General features: G+C 36.0%; 1 pseudogene; it reads right to left on the reverse strand.

Annotated features, from left to right (window-relative positions):
• Positions 1 to 6866: 6866 nt before the first annotated feature.
• On the reverse strand, positions 6867 to 9973 carry LOC125185870 (annotated as a pseudogene).
• Positions 9974 to 13057: the final 3084 nt, after the last annotated feature.

A 13057-nucleotide genomic window follows, 5' to 3' on the forward strand; every position in this document is an offset into this window, starting at 1 on the left:
TCACACTTCAATTCACACATATTTTGTTTAACAGAACGGACCAAGATTGCATAATAAACAAAACTTTAATCATCTCAATTAAATGAAAAATTGTGAACAAAATATAAATTACAGAAATAGGGTTAGCTCACCTGAAAGTTTTAGTTCGATCATCTTTGGGGTGGACCTCGGTTTGGTTTTAGGAGGGCGTCCTGGTTTAGTTTTTCCAGTTGAAGGAACGGGAACTAATTTGAAGAAAAACATGAATCAGAAAATATAAAAGTGAACTAAATTACCGTATGCACTAAACTAATTTGAAACTCACTTTGTCTCTTTAATATCTATTAGAATTTTCAAGTGTTTAAAGAGCTACTAAATGTTTCAAAAACGATTTTCACAATATAAATGAACTTATAAAATAAAGTCGTTTCAATTTAATTTTTTACGAATTTGCGCTTCCTTCCCGTGCACTAGGGAACAACATTAGATCATTTTCATTATATAATTACTCTTGTTATAATTAATTAACAATTGATCACATGGTTTATTTCTTGCATCCATTCAAATAGTTAAAACATACGATAATATATACACCTACAAAAAAAGTCTAGCCACAGTCACAACGGACAATAATAAGTACATATGGTAAACAAATTCAACGATCTTATAGATTGTCGAAGTTACAAAGACAGACAAGAGTTTGATTCCAGTTCGACACGAAAATTGGTCGGACTAGGCAATATATTCCTAATCCTGACAAAATTCAAGCTCGAGCCAAATTACATGTTTTGGCCCGAGAAAAATCTAAGCAATCCTGATTCGTCACCAACTGATTTTGGTATAGAATCTCGCTAGAATATGATTGGTCTGTCTTTCACGTATCATGTGAGCGGGCTTCAATGAATAGACCATGCCTATCCCTCGGAGGCACGTAAAATCAAACACTATAAGCGTGAGATTTGAGAGTTAATAGGAAAGTAAGACATGGGAATAGGTGCACGGGCCGACTTTTGTTTATCCTTGTCTATCTTTGGCGAGGGCGGCGGCGACGACGACGACGACGGAATCTTGAAGCAGCGGAACAAGCTCGAGAAAAAAGACATGATTGATTATATTGGCGACGCAAATAACTAAAAGCTTTCTGTACGTGAGAATATTTGGAATATTATTTTAGAGAGATGCGTGTTGATTATATGCAAAGCTGCATAAAAGTAAGTAGCAACTTATAGAAAAGTGAGTGACCTTGATGAGCAAGCAAAATGTTGTTATTGGTTTTTGATTTCGACGTTATGATTTTTCTTCGTCAGTAGTCAACGATGGCTTTGTCCATGCACTATTTTTCATTTTTTACTAAAATGGACTTTAGTCCCAAATTATAATTAAGTTATTAAATTGATTAAATATTTTGATTGTTAATTTTAACATAAAATAGTTATTTTGGACCAAAATAATATGTTTGGGATCAAAATGTACCAAAATAATATGTTAGGGATCAAAAGATCACATGCTTAATGTATGAGATCAAAAAAAATTTTAGATCAAATATAAGGGACCAAAATTGGACTTTAGTCTTGTTTAAATAAGAAGAAGGTTGAGTGTATTAATTGGAGAGAGAAAGTTACCAAAAAAGGAAATGTGTCATCTTAGTTGGGACAGACTAAAAAGGAAAACGTGCCATCTTAAGCGGGACGGAGGGAATAACAAAATATAAAGAAGAATTAGTTTGAATGTATAGTCTAGTACTAAAAATTATAAATAGTAAATGAGATACTTAATCATCGCAGATGAAAAAGTGAGACACTTAATCATGGAAGAAGGAGTGATGTATTTAAATGTATTTGGCATGATAATAGAGAGAAATCGAAACATGTACGTCATCCAACCCAACATAAACAACTTGAATTTCTTTTTGGTACGTCCCTTCTAAATTGAGTCATTTTCTTTTTTGGCAAATTATAACATAATTACTTTATCTTATTTTATTCTCTCTCTACTTAACACTTTAAACGTCATTTTTAAAAATTCCGTGACAAAAAACGTCTCGCTTATAACGGGACACATGGAGTAAATTTTTTATTCCATGAAATTGAATACTTAGTACTCCCTCCGTCCCGCTTTAGCAGTCTCATTGACTTTTCTGCCCTCTTTTTGTAAAAATGATAAAAAATAATTAAAGTGGAGAAATGGTAAAGTAAGAGAGACAATAATGTAGATAAGACTCTTATCTATATTATTCTCTCTTAAGTTACCATTTCTCCTCTTTAACTATTTTTTTTATTTTTACAAAAATAGGGCAGAAAAGTCAATGGGACTGCTAAAGCGGGACGAAGGGAGTAGTATATATATTAGTAATACGAATTAACTAAATTAGTGTAATTAGACCATATCAATAATTGTTATATTATGTTTAATATGGAGCATTCAAACTGTCAGGTGTTTAACCCAATTTTAACTTTCTAATGTATACGAGAAACATGAATATTAATAAATTAAGGGTTAAATTGTCGGACAAATGAAGTTTTGTAAAATTTCTTGGTTTGACCCATAGCTTAAAAAATTAAAAGATTATCAAATTTTAATTTGTTCACAAACATTCAACTGCAAAAAATATGATCGCTTAAGGACTTGTGTAATATATTAACAAATGTTAAGGAAATGATATCGTTGTATGTATTACTCCCTCCGTCCCCTATTAGGAGTCATTCTTTGACCGGGCACGGGTTTTAAAAAATATAAATATAAGTTGGTTGAAAAAGTTAGTGGAATGTGAGACCCATTTTTTTTATATTGATGTTATAATAAAATGTGAGTGAATTGAGTTAGTGGAATGTGGGACCTACTTACTATTTATGGTAAAAATGAAGTGTGACTCTTAATTGGGAACGGACCGAAATGGAAAAATATTACTCTAAATGGGGGACGGAGGGAGTAATAGACGATTTTATTTGACTTGTTAGCGATATCTAGGTGTGTAAATTTTTTTTTATATTTTCAATTGTCATATTTGGATACAAATTCACCAAAACAAAATGGTAACAGAGTCATGAAAGGTGAGCTGAAAAAATCTTCTTCAACAATTGTATGATTTTTTTAATTTCTACAAAAAATCACAACGTGAAGAAAAATTCTCTCAACAATGAAAACAAAACCACAACTCAAAGAAACAGAAAGATTTATATCCACAAAGGCAGCACCTATAAATAGGAGAATCTGGAGTTGAGCGGTAACTAAGAGCATCCGCAATGCTCGGCTAGTGATCGGCTAGCCGAACCATTGCAATCGGCGAGGACGATTTCGGCGAGCGGATCGGCGTGGGCTGGCCGATCGCTCGTCGCTGGCCGAAGCGTTGGCCGATCGGCTAGCCGCCATTGTGGCGGCCCGATCGGCCAGCCGATCGGCCAGGCGATGCGGCTGTACGCCGATTTTTGATTTTTTTTTTTAAAATCATATATAAACGCGATTTTTGTTTCATTTTCATTTGCACCCACTTTTTGTTTAACGAGTTTTCTCTATCTTTCCGTACAAGAGCATCATCGAGCGGCGATGGATCACAACAACGAGTCCAAAATCCAGCGACGAGTGGATCTCGAACTCCCACCCGTACCTGTGGGATCCGGACGGGGGCAGATGGGCCCGGGGTTTAACATCCCTTGGAATCAGATGATGGGGATGATGGCTGGTGCGCCGGGGGGATGCGAGGGGGGGAACCAGGGGGTATGCCGGGCGGCGGGCAGGGGAGCGGCGGACAGTCATCGCCCGGGGTGGGGGTATGCCCCAGAATGCAGCAGCAGATGATGGGGATGATGTGGCAGGGGGGGATGCCGGGGGGTATGCAACAGGGTATGCATCCCGGATGCCTGGGGGGTGCAGGGGTCACCGGGAGGGGACGCGGTATATCGGTCCTCGCTTGATTTTTTGACGGCTTCGTCTCACACGTCGACCCCGGTGGAGACGCAGTTCTCGGGCGATGACCTTCTTGTCATTGCATGATATAAAGGAGATCGATCTCGGGAAAGATGATACTCCCGTTCTGACGACGCGGACGCCGCCGAAGAAGAAGACGAGGGGGAAGGGGAAGGGCAAGGCGGTCGGGGCGACGGGGACGACGGCGACGGCGATGAAGAGTAGAGAGTGGCGGGGCTCGTGCGTTGAAGCCCTTTTTTTAAAAAAAAAATCATGTACTTTTTTTTAAAAAATCTTTGTACTTTTTTTAATGGAATGGATTATTTTTCCAGTATATGTGTCGTAAATTTAATTCCGTATTTTAATCGTAATTTTAATTCCGTAAATTTAATTCATGTAGTATTTTTTGAATTATTTTTATTGCGGCTGGCCTAAATCGATGTGGCGGGTGGGTTTTTTAGTGTTGCGACGTGGCGGGGAGAGAATGGCTGGCCTATGGCTGGCCTACCGACCATTGCGGATGCTCTAAGATACTGGAATTGGAGCATGTGCCGACTTCTTTTCATTCTTGCGTGTCGGAGATTTGGGAGGTCGTGTTAGATACGCGTCGGAGATGAACGCGCAAAACACCCTAAAATACTTGACAAGAAACTCATTCTTCAAACACAAGTCTGGATTTTTTCTATTTCTTTTCTTGAGTTAATATTTTCCTATTAGGATAGTTGTGGGATGAGAGGCTACTCTTTGGAATTGTTATTTATAGCGAATTAATGCAAATTGATGACCAAGAAATGGCAATGTTGATGATGTTGTTACATTACTAAGAGGATTCCATGTGGATTTTTATTTTTTATTTTATTATTAAGAGTCCAATGAGTGTCTAGTAAATTTATCAGAATTGAAAATCAACCATTGAAATGAGAGACGTGGACAAGTTGGATAATTTGGCATTAGCTAGCCACTCATTTTGAACAGGTCTTGGTTGATTAATTACTAGTTATTTTCAGTTAACCCGTTTTGTAGCATGAACGGGTTATCATATGATAATTAATTTGGGATAAAATTTTCAGGCCCAAGATAGGATAATGTATGGATAAAATTTTTAAGAAGTTGTTTTGTAGATTGGATCATTTTTGGGATTATTATTCATGTACAATGTGAAATGACCATCACTACCATCCAAAAATTAAAATGAAATGAACTCAAATACAGAAACAAGAAATTTGAAATCCAGAAACAAATTGAACTCAAAGAAATTGACACCCAAATACCAGAATCAAGAGAAGAGTATACCCCAATCAAATGTAACATCCGACATTGAACACGAAATCAACCAAAATTAAGAATTTAACACGAAGTGGATCCCAAAATCTAGAAATGAACACGAAGAACCCCCAAAATCGAACCGAATTGAATAGGCGATTTGCCTAACAGGCCACTCATAATCATCCTCAGCCGAGCTGAGCGAGGAGGCCGAATTGACCAAACAACGACGAGTGCGGCATTACCGCTGAGTCTAGGACGGCGGTGGCTCAGATCTCCTAAATTGTCACTGCCAATTTCAGCGATTTCTCCTCACGCTACCATTACCGCCGATTGGGGACGACGGCAGCCATGACTCTAACGCCGATATTCATGGAACGACGATTGAGAGATGTGAAAGAGACATAGGGGTTGATGAGAGAGAATTGAAAAAAGAGGAGGCAGAAGGGTAGGAGATGGAAATCCCTCTCAAACAGTGAATAATCCCTAAATTTTGGTGGACAAATTAACCAAGCCAAGCAGTGAAAATAGGCACTATTCATCCGGGCTGGATGGGCCGCAGCCTTTTTTTTCGGGCCTCACTTTTCATTTGTCCAGCTTACAAAACGTGGGAATAACCTTGTTTTTTTTCCTTTTTTCCAGTCTAAACCACTCTACAAAACACGCCCTAATTATATCACACGTTAATCATACGATATTTTCAGGTAATAATCAAACACAATAGTACGATACCCCTACATTTTTTGGCCCAGCTCAGACAAAAAATTTTATACATGAAATTAGGTTGTAGTCTTGGAACACCACTTTGAGGTATTTTTAATTAACTTCATTTTCAGTATGGGTTTAAGTTCTAATATTATGAGCAAAGAAGAATAACAAACTTACCATATAGTAGATTAGTAGTAGTTGATAAGGAGCATATTGATTTTTTCAAAAAAATTTATCTGAATTTTTCGGAATTAATAAATTTAGTTGATTTTATAAAACCTCAGTGACACCGATAAATTTGAAATACTGAAAATTCGATGAAAGTATCATTTTTGAAATATTAAAGAATATTCCAATTTTGGCTTCAAATTAAAGCAGATGTTCTTCTTCCTTTAAGATGAGTATTTATAATCAAATGAATTTCTAAAAAAAAAAGGAATAGGAGGAGTCATGAAACACATCGAATATGGATTTTATTGAATTTCTTTGTATTCACATAATTCCAACATCGAATATAAAAACCTGCAGCTTAAAAAAAGTTTCTTTAATGATCAAAAAACAAATCGAAAAATTAAAAGAATATGTATTACAACCCCATTCATCACAGAATTAAACAAGAAGACTACATTCATGATTAAAAGAAATCGAGATAACTAATAAAATAAATAAATAAAAATTCAATCTATAAATAGGAGAGCCTGGAGTTGAGTGGGAAGTAAGATACTGGAATTGGAGCTCGTGGTCACACACAGTGAGGCTTGTATGTGACAAAAGAGTTACACAATTGTTGATTCACCATCATACACAAATATGTAGGGTCAGTCTCAGCATGAATAACAATAGCTTTCCTTCTTTTCCGGAGAACATGAATTGGCAATTTGTGGCTTTGCTGCTGTTGCACAGCGCACTGGGCCTGAATCTCAATTTAGGCTGCTTCTATCAAGGTCGCTCTAATACTCACTTCCACCCATTAAGTTCGCAGCCGGAACCCATTTGCTAGAATAAGTGCATGTTCACAGGTGGCCAACTTTCTTAGCATGGACACCTGGAACCAAATGATCATCCTTCATCGACTTGCGAAACCCTTCAATCTTCTCCTCTGCTCCGGATTGCTCCCGTTGCTTGCACTCCTCACGAATTTCAACAATTTCCGTCGTCTTAAGTGCATCTACACATGCATTATACCTAAAACTATTAGTATTAATTCAGCTTTGAAGCCTACCTAAGACCAAAACCTCATACATTGCATTATAAAGACTTTAAGTTACAAACATAAAATTAAACTAAGCCTTTAACAGATGCATTAAACTTGTGCAAGTCTGAAACCACAAAGCATTATAACCACAACAAAATATGAGGATGTAGATTGTAGCAAGGGAGCTATGCAAACTACTACTCCCTCCGTCCCAATAAATATGTAACATTTGGTTTACGTCACGAGATTTTATACAGTGTTATTTTGTGAGTTAATGAAAATAAAGTAAAGTTAGAGAGAAAAAAAAGTAGAAATAGTGTTGTTTCCATTTTAGGAAACGTTTCATTTTTATTGGGACAACCCAAAAAGGAAAACGTTTCATTTCTAGTGGGATAGAGGGAGTATTTGACAAGCTACACTACGGTATATATGTCCCTTTCTCTATTTTCCAAATTCTAAGTATATGTATGTCTTTAGTCTACGGGGAAGGAAACTTTAGGAATGCTGATTATCTTACGTACTTGTTTTGGGGGTTGTTCCTCTTAGATCTCTTCTAGCTCCACGTCCCCTTTCACCTACCAGCTTTTTGTAATGAGCCACCTGCTTCTTCAGTCGAACTACTTCCTTAGATTGCACGTTTTTACTAGGTTCGTTCTTAATTGAACGGATGCTAGATGCGAACCTGAAATATAACAAAAACTATGTTATATTTCGTGGCATTAGCAATGAAGGTAGTTTACAAGAAGGTAGATCGGTTTCTTTACTTAATAATTTAGTCCTAGTTAAGTAAGAAGGAAGCTAGCTTACACTAAAGAGTTGCACGTTTCATCCATATCAGATTTTGCCGGGGATACGTTCACAAGCATCAATGTTTTGGCATTACCACCAAGTGAATCGCTCATCAACTTGGTCAGTTGGTTGTCTCTATAACGAATGTGTGATTTGCTGGAAGTTAAATCGCTAATAACACATCTGAGGGCAAAAAATGATTGGTCTATGCTATGAGTTTCTTTCAACCGACCACCAGAAGGACCCGACCACCAGAAGGACCCGACGTCTTCACTTGTTCAAATCCAGCAAGATCAACAAAACTTAGCTGCACAAGGTTCAACATATTAAGAAATTTGGAATAGTGATCAGCTTTGAGCTTAAGAATTATGGGAAGATGTAAATTTTGTAAAAGAAGAAGAAGCGTGGACTTGTCTTAACCTACAACCATCTCACTCTTGTAGTCTTGTTTATAACTATGATGTGACACTACATTTTGACTTATACATTATCTCCCTAAACCCTAAAAGTCCATTTAATAAGGCAGGGGACATTAGTTTATACATAGTAAACAATAGATTGATATACCTTTCCTACGGAAACTGAATGACTTTGACGGTTGGTGCTCTCAACAATGATGGACAGTACAAATGGGATCTTGAACTTTGCTCATTCATAATAGTCCCAGCTGTATGACGAAGTTCGGATCCTCTTTCAATGATATTTCTTAATTCATCATACGATGAAATTGATACGACTGTCACGTTCTTGACAACAACCATTCCCTATTGGTCATAAACAGAACATAACCATTAATAAACTAAAGGATATCAATCTGGGAAATAATTTAGTTTAATCTTATTTCTACATTTATCAACAATACCTTCTTATCTTTTTTTAATTTCCAATTTTGATGGCTTTGTATTCTTTGGGAGCAGGAGATCTATTAGGATATCCTGATACAATTCCACCATGTATGCCTGTGTATGTTCATAAAATTATTAGACAAGGATGATAACCAACAAATACAAATTGGTAATAAAATGTTTCTTTGTTTTGATTTCAATTTTTATTTATTTATTTAAGAACTCAGCAACAGAATCATCATCGTTCTGATTATTCCAACATAAAACAATTGCACCATTTGGTTTCATTAAAGGACAATATTTTGTTGAATGGAAAACTTGATCCACATGCACAAACTTTATTACCTTCAGAATAAATAGTATGTTTTGATCATTTTGCTTCACAATTCTGAAAAGTTCAGATGTAGCACGTCGAGTTAGCCTAGGATTTTCTTCAGATCCATACATTGTAAATGTCTTCCCAGAGCTGGTTTGACCACATGCAAATATGCAGACGTTATATCCATCAACGGCAGATTGTATTAGGTACTGCATTAAAGAAGAAGACAAATATGTTAGTCAACCCAGTGAAAATTTGTCACAATCAACCAAAAAATTTATGTAAGACTTGCCTTGGTGTCGTTAAAGACATCATCTTGAGAGGCATGCACATCAAAAACTCGATCATACGAGTGTTGCTCCTGTTTGCCATATTTTGATGTATAATCAACAGTGTACTTATCACTATATCTCAAAAATGTTTCCTTGTTGCCAACAGGCCTTAGTCTACAATACACTTGAATCTTTCCTAACAAGTCTGGAAAATAAGAGAAGTCTCAAGGCATAATCGTTGAAACAATAAAGAAACGGGAAAAATATACAGTTTAACAAATAGCTCGTGCAATTAATACCTTGTATCATGTTGAAATGAGTTTTTGTCAAGATTTGTTCTTCCTTGAAAAGCGCCTCCACCTTATCCAACCGAGCTCCTTGAATCTTCAACTGCTCACTTTTTATGTTGATATTCTACAAGAGACCAATCATTAAAATTTTGTATAGTGTAAAAATTATAGTTTATTCTCTTTTAAACACGACAACATAACGTATATAAAAATACCTCAGATGCAGCAATCATATTTTGTGTGATCTCTTCCAATTGCCTCTCAAGCTCTAGAGCACGAACCTTCAAGCTCTTTGGTTCTTTGTCAACTTGACTTATATCAATCTGGGCACTGATTGGAAATTTATCTTCTATCCATTTCCCTACTCCAAAGCCACTACCACCTAGGGGTGGTTTGGTACGGTATACCATACTGTGAACGTCATATCGTATATCGTACCAAAAATTACGGTATGACAAAACACTATACCGATACCATACCAAATTTTTCGGTATACCGGAGTTCGGTATACCAGAAATTTGGTAAGGTAGTTTTTGATACCGTTACCATACCGTATTTCCGGTATATCGTACCACATTCAGGTATACCGTACTTTGCGTTATACCGAACTGCGGTACAACATACCATTATACCTGTTATACCGAAAAAAAACCTATTATACCAAAAATATTCAAAATATTCTAGTGTTCAACTAATTCAAAAAGTCTAAAACAATTAAATTTAATCACAACCAAATCTTGTTCATACAGTCATTCTTTTAAAATTTTAGTATAAATATAACATATATATGTATATTTATATAAATAATAATCAATCGGTATATCGGCATACCATGGTATACCGAAGTGTCGGTATGCCAGTAACATATACCAGTATACCGCAGTATAGAAAATCTAATACCATTACTGTACCGAATCTTTCGGTGCGATATGAAACCGTACCAAAAACTAGGTATACCGAAAAATCGGTATTATCGGTATTTTTTTGATACGGTAAGTCCGGTATTCCGGTATTTCGGTATAATTTCTCACCCCTACTACCACCCGCCAACTCATTCTTTAATCTTGAATTAAATGCATCAGATGTCCAATGTTGAATTAAGGGTAAGGTAGAAGGTGTAGATAAACCTTGCCACTTAAAATGGTGAAAATACAACAATGGAAGGATAATTGGACAACCACTGAGAACTTTTGGCTTGAGATTTGCACCACCTTCCTTGTATTTTGATAAAGATGTGCATAAATTCTCTAGGATGAAGTTACACTACACCAGTCAAAGGATGAAATTTGGGTAACATCTACCAAGAAATTGAAGATTGACATATCAACTTGCTGATTGCTAGTTGCTATGAGAAATGAAGAGAAGACAAATAAAACAAAAAGTCTCTTAAAATCATCTCCTCCATCCCTTAATGTCTCATCTTGCTCGTTCATTAATATCTTCGACAAATGTCCTCCATTCACATTCTTTACAAGTCCAAATCTAGACTTGAACTCTTTAAAGAACTCATCACTACCCGGGTCATTTTTTAGCACCGGTTTCGCCATATTTCTTGGCAAAAGAAAAAGGTCCTTAATGTCTGCGGATGTAATGACCATAGTCCTACTACCCTTAAATTTGAGGACTCGACTTAGGGTTTTGAAGTTATCGATGAACCAAGACATATTATGCCAACAAATGTTTTGTGACCATCCGTGCATCTGTAGCAACCCACCAAAACCTATGGAATCTATACCTCTCTTTTGACTCTTACTAAGCGATTCAATCAACATACTAAGTCTTTTAGGCCCAGCCTTAACCACGTATCTGTAGAAAGAAATAAACACATATATAGTTTCATAAGTACAAAAAAACAAATGATAGTTTTGTGTTATAACAATCGTACAATTTGCTTAACTAAACATCAAGTATTTTATGAAAGAACTTTAAACATATGGATATGAGATACACTACGTCCGAGATGAAATATAGAAATGGGGAGCTGAAGGCACAGAAAGTGAGCACCAAGGAGAATGAGCTAATAAGCTCACTAAAGCATCTGATGTTGGAGAATGAGCCAACATCTAAGTTTAAATAGTTTTTGGAGCTAGTGAGTTTGTATAGTCATCAATGATGGTGTTTGATGAAAGGAGGTTGTTTGAATGATTTGATAAAAATGTGGAGCAGGACCACAACCTAGGCTGAGGTGAGCTGACAAATAATAGCTTGTGATAGAAGTTAGTATAACTAACAATTAATGCTAGATTCTAGGTTTTGTATCAAGGCTAAGTCCGAAGCTAATCACACAAATATAAGTTGAAGTTGGAAGATTCAGAACGTGGAATTCATATTCATTGTAGATCACATACATAGAAGAGACAACGAGTAATCTGTAGTTGATGGAATTCACTATTATTCTTGTAGATATCATCTCGATGTTTTTTTTAGTTTATGTAGTTCTTATTGTAATAGAATGAGTTCAAGTAAAGATCTCCTTTTATATATTGCATTCAATACCACATAAAAGTCTTACCCTTTTTTTTGTTCTGTAGACTCTTGCTTCTTGTTTTTTGCCATATCAGGAGTTGATCCATACTTCCTCCTATTGTGAATGAAAGAAGATGACATAACTACTTAAGTTATTTCAAAAAATATTAAAAAGATGCATAAAAAAGATACAAATTGCTCCCTCCGTCCATGAAAAGTATGAACAATATCTTTTTTAGTCCGTCCTTGAAAAGTATGAACGTTCTAATTTTCAAAAGTCTTTTCTCTTGAAAGAGGTGGAACCCATTATCCATTAAAATTCGGCAAACGAAATGTTCATATGTTTAGGGACGAAGAGAGTACAAGGTAAAAAAATATTTATTACCTAGCGCCGCTGCTACTGCCGCCGCCGTGATCTTCCATTTTCTTTCACTAGAATGTGTGAACCTGCAATTGAAAAAGTGAGAAAGATTGAGTATATTGAGTATTGTAGTAGTGATAAAATATCAATGCTTGAGGTTAAAAGCATGGCTGAAGAAGTAGGAATTGAAGCAATAGCTTGTAATCATTGTTTTGGCTGCATCCAGGAAAGATGTTGAGTGATGGGTTAAGTTATTTGATAAGTGACAAAGATGTCATTGAGATGTCTCTATATGTTGGTGACTCTAAGATTATGCATGTCTACATTGAAGAGACCGAGTTGAACATGCAAATGATATCTGATATCGAAATTAGTGAGAAGAAAATGATGATACCGCAAGAACAAGAAAGGTGATATTTTTATTGACTCTGACTATGACTTACAAGATGATGAGGATGATGATTTTGATGACAGTGAAAATGGTGTTATTATCATGTTCTAAGACTGATGAAGAATATGTAGTATCTAAAAAGAATAGATACATTGAATTTACTGAACAAATAACTAAGGAGATTCAAAAATTGGAGATTGGGTTGAAGTGTCCGAATTTTAATCAATTTAAGAGAGTTGCAAAGGAGTATGCAATTAGACAAAGAGTGGATTTTAA

Source organism: Salvia hispanica, chromosome 1, assembly GCF_023119035.1.
Source record: "Salvia hispanica cultivar TCC Black 2014 chromosome 1, UniMelb_Shisp_WGS_1.0, whole genome shotgun sequence".
NCBI lineage: Eukaryota > Viridiplantae > Streptophyta > Magnoliopsida > Lamiales > Lamiaceae > Salvia > Salvia hispanica.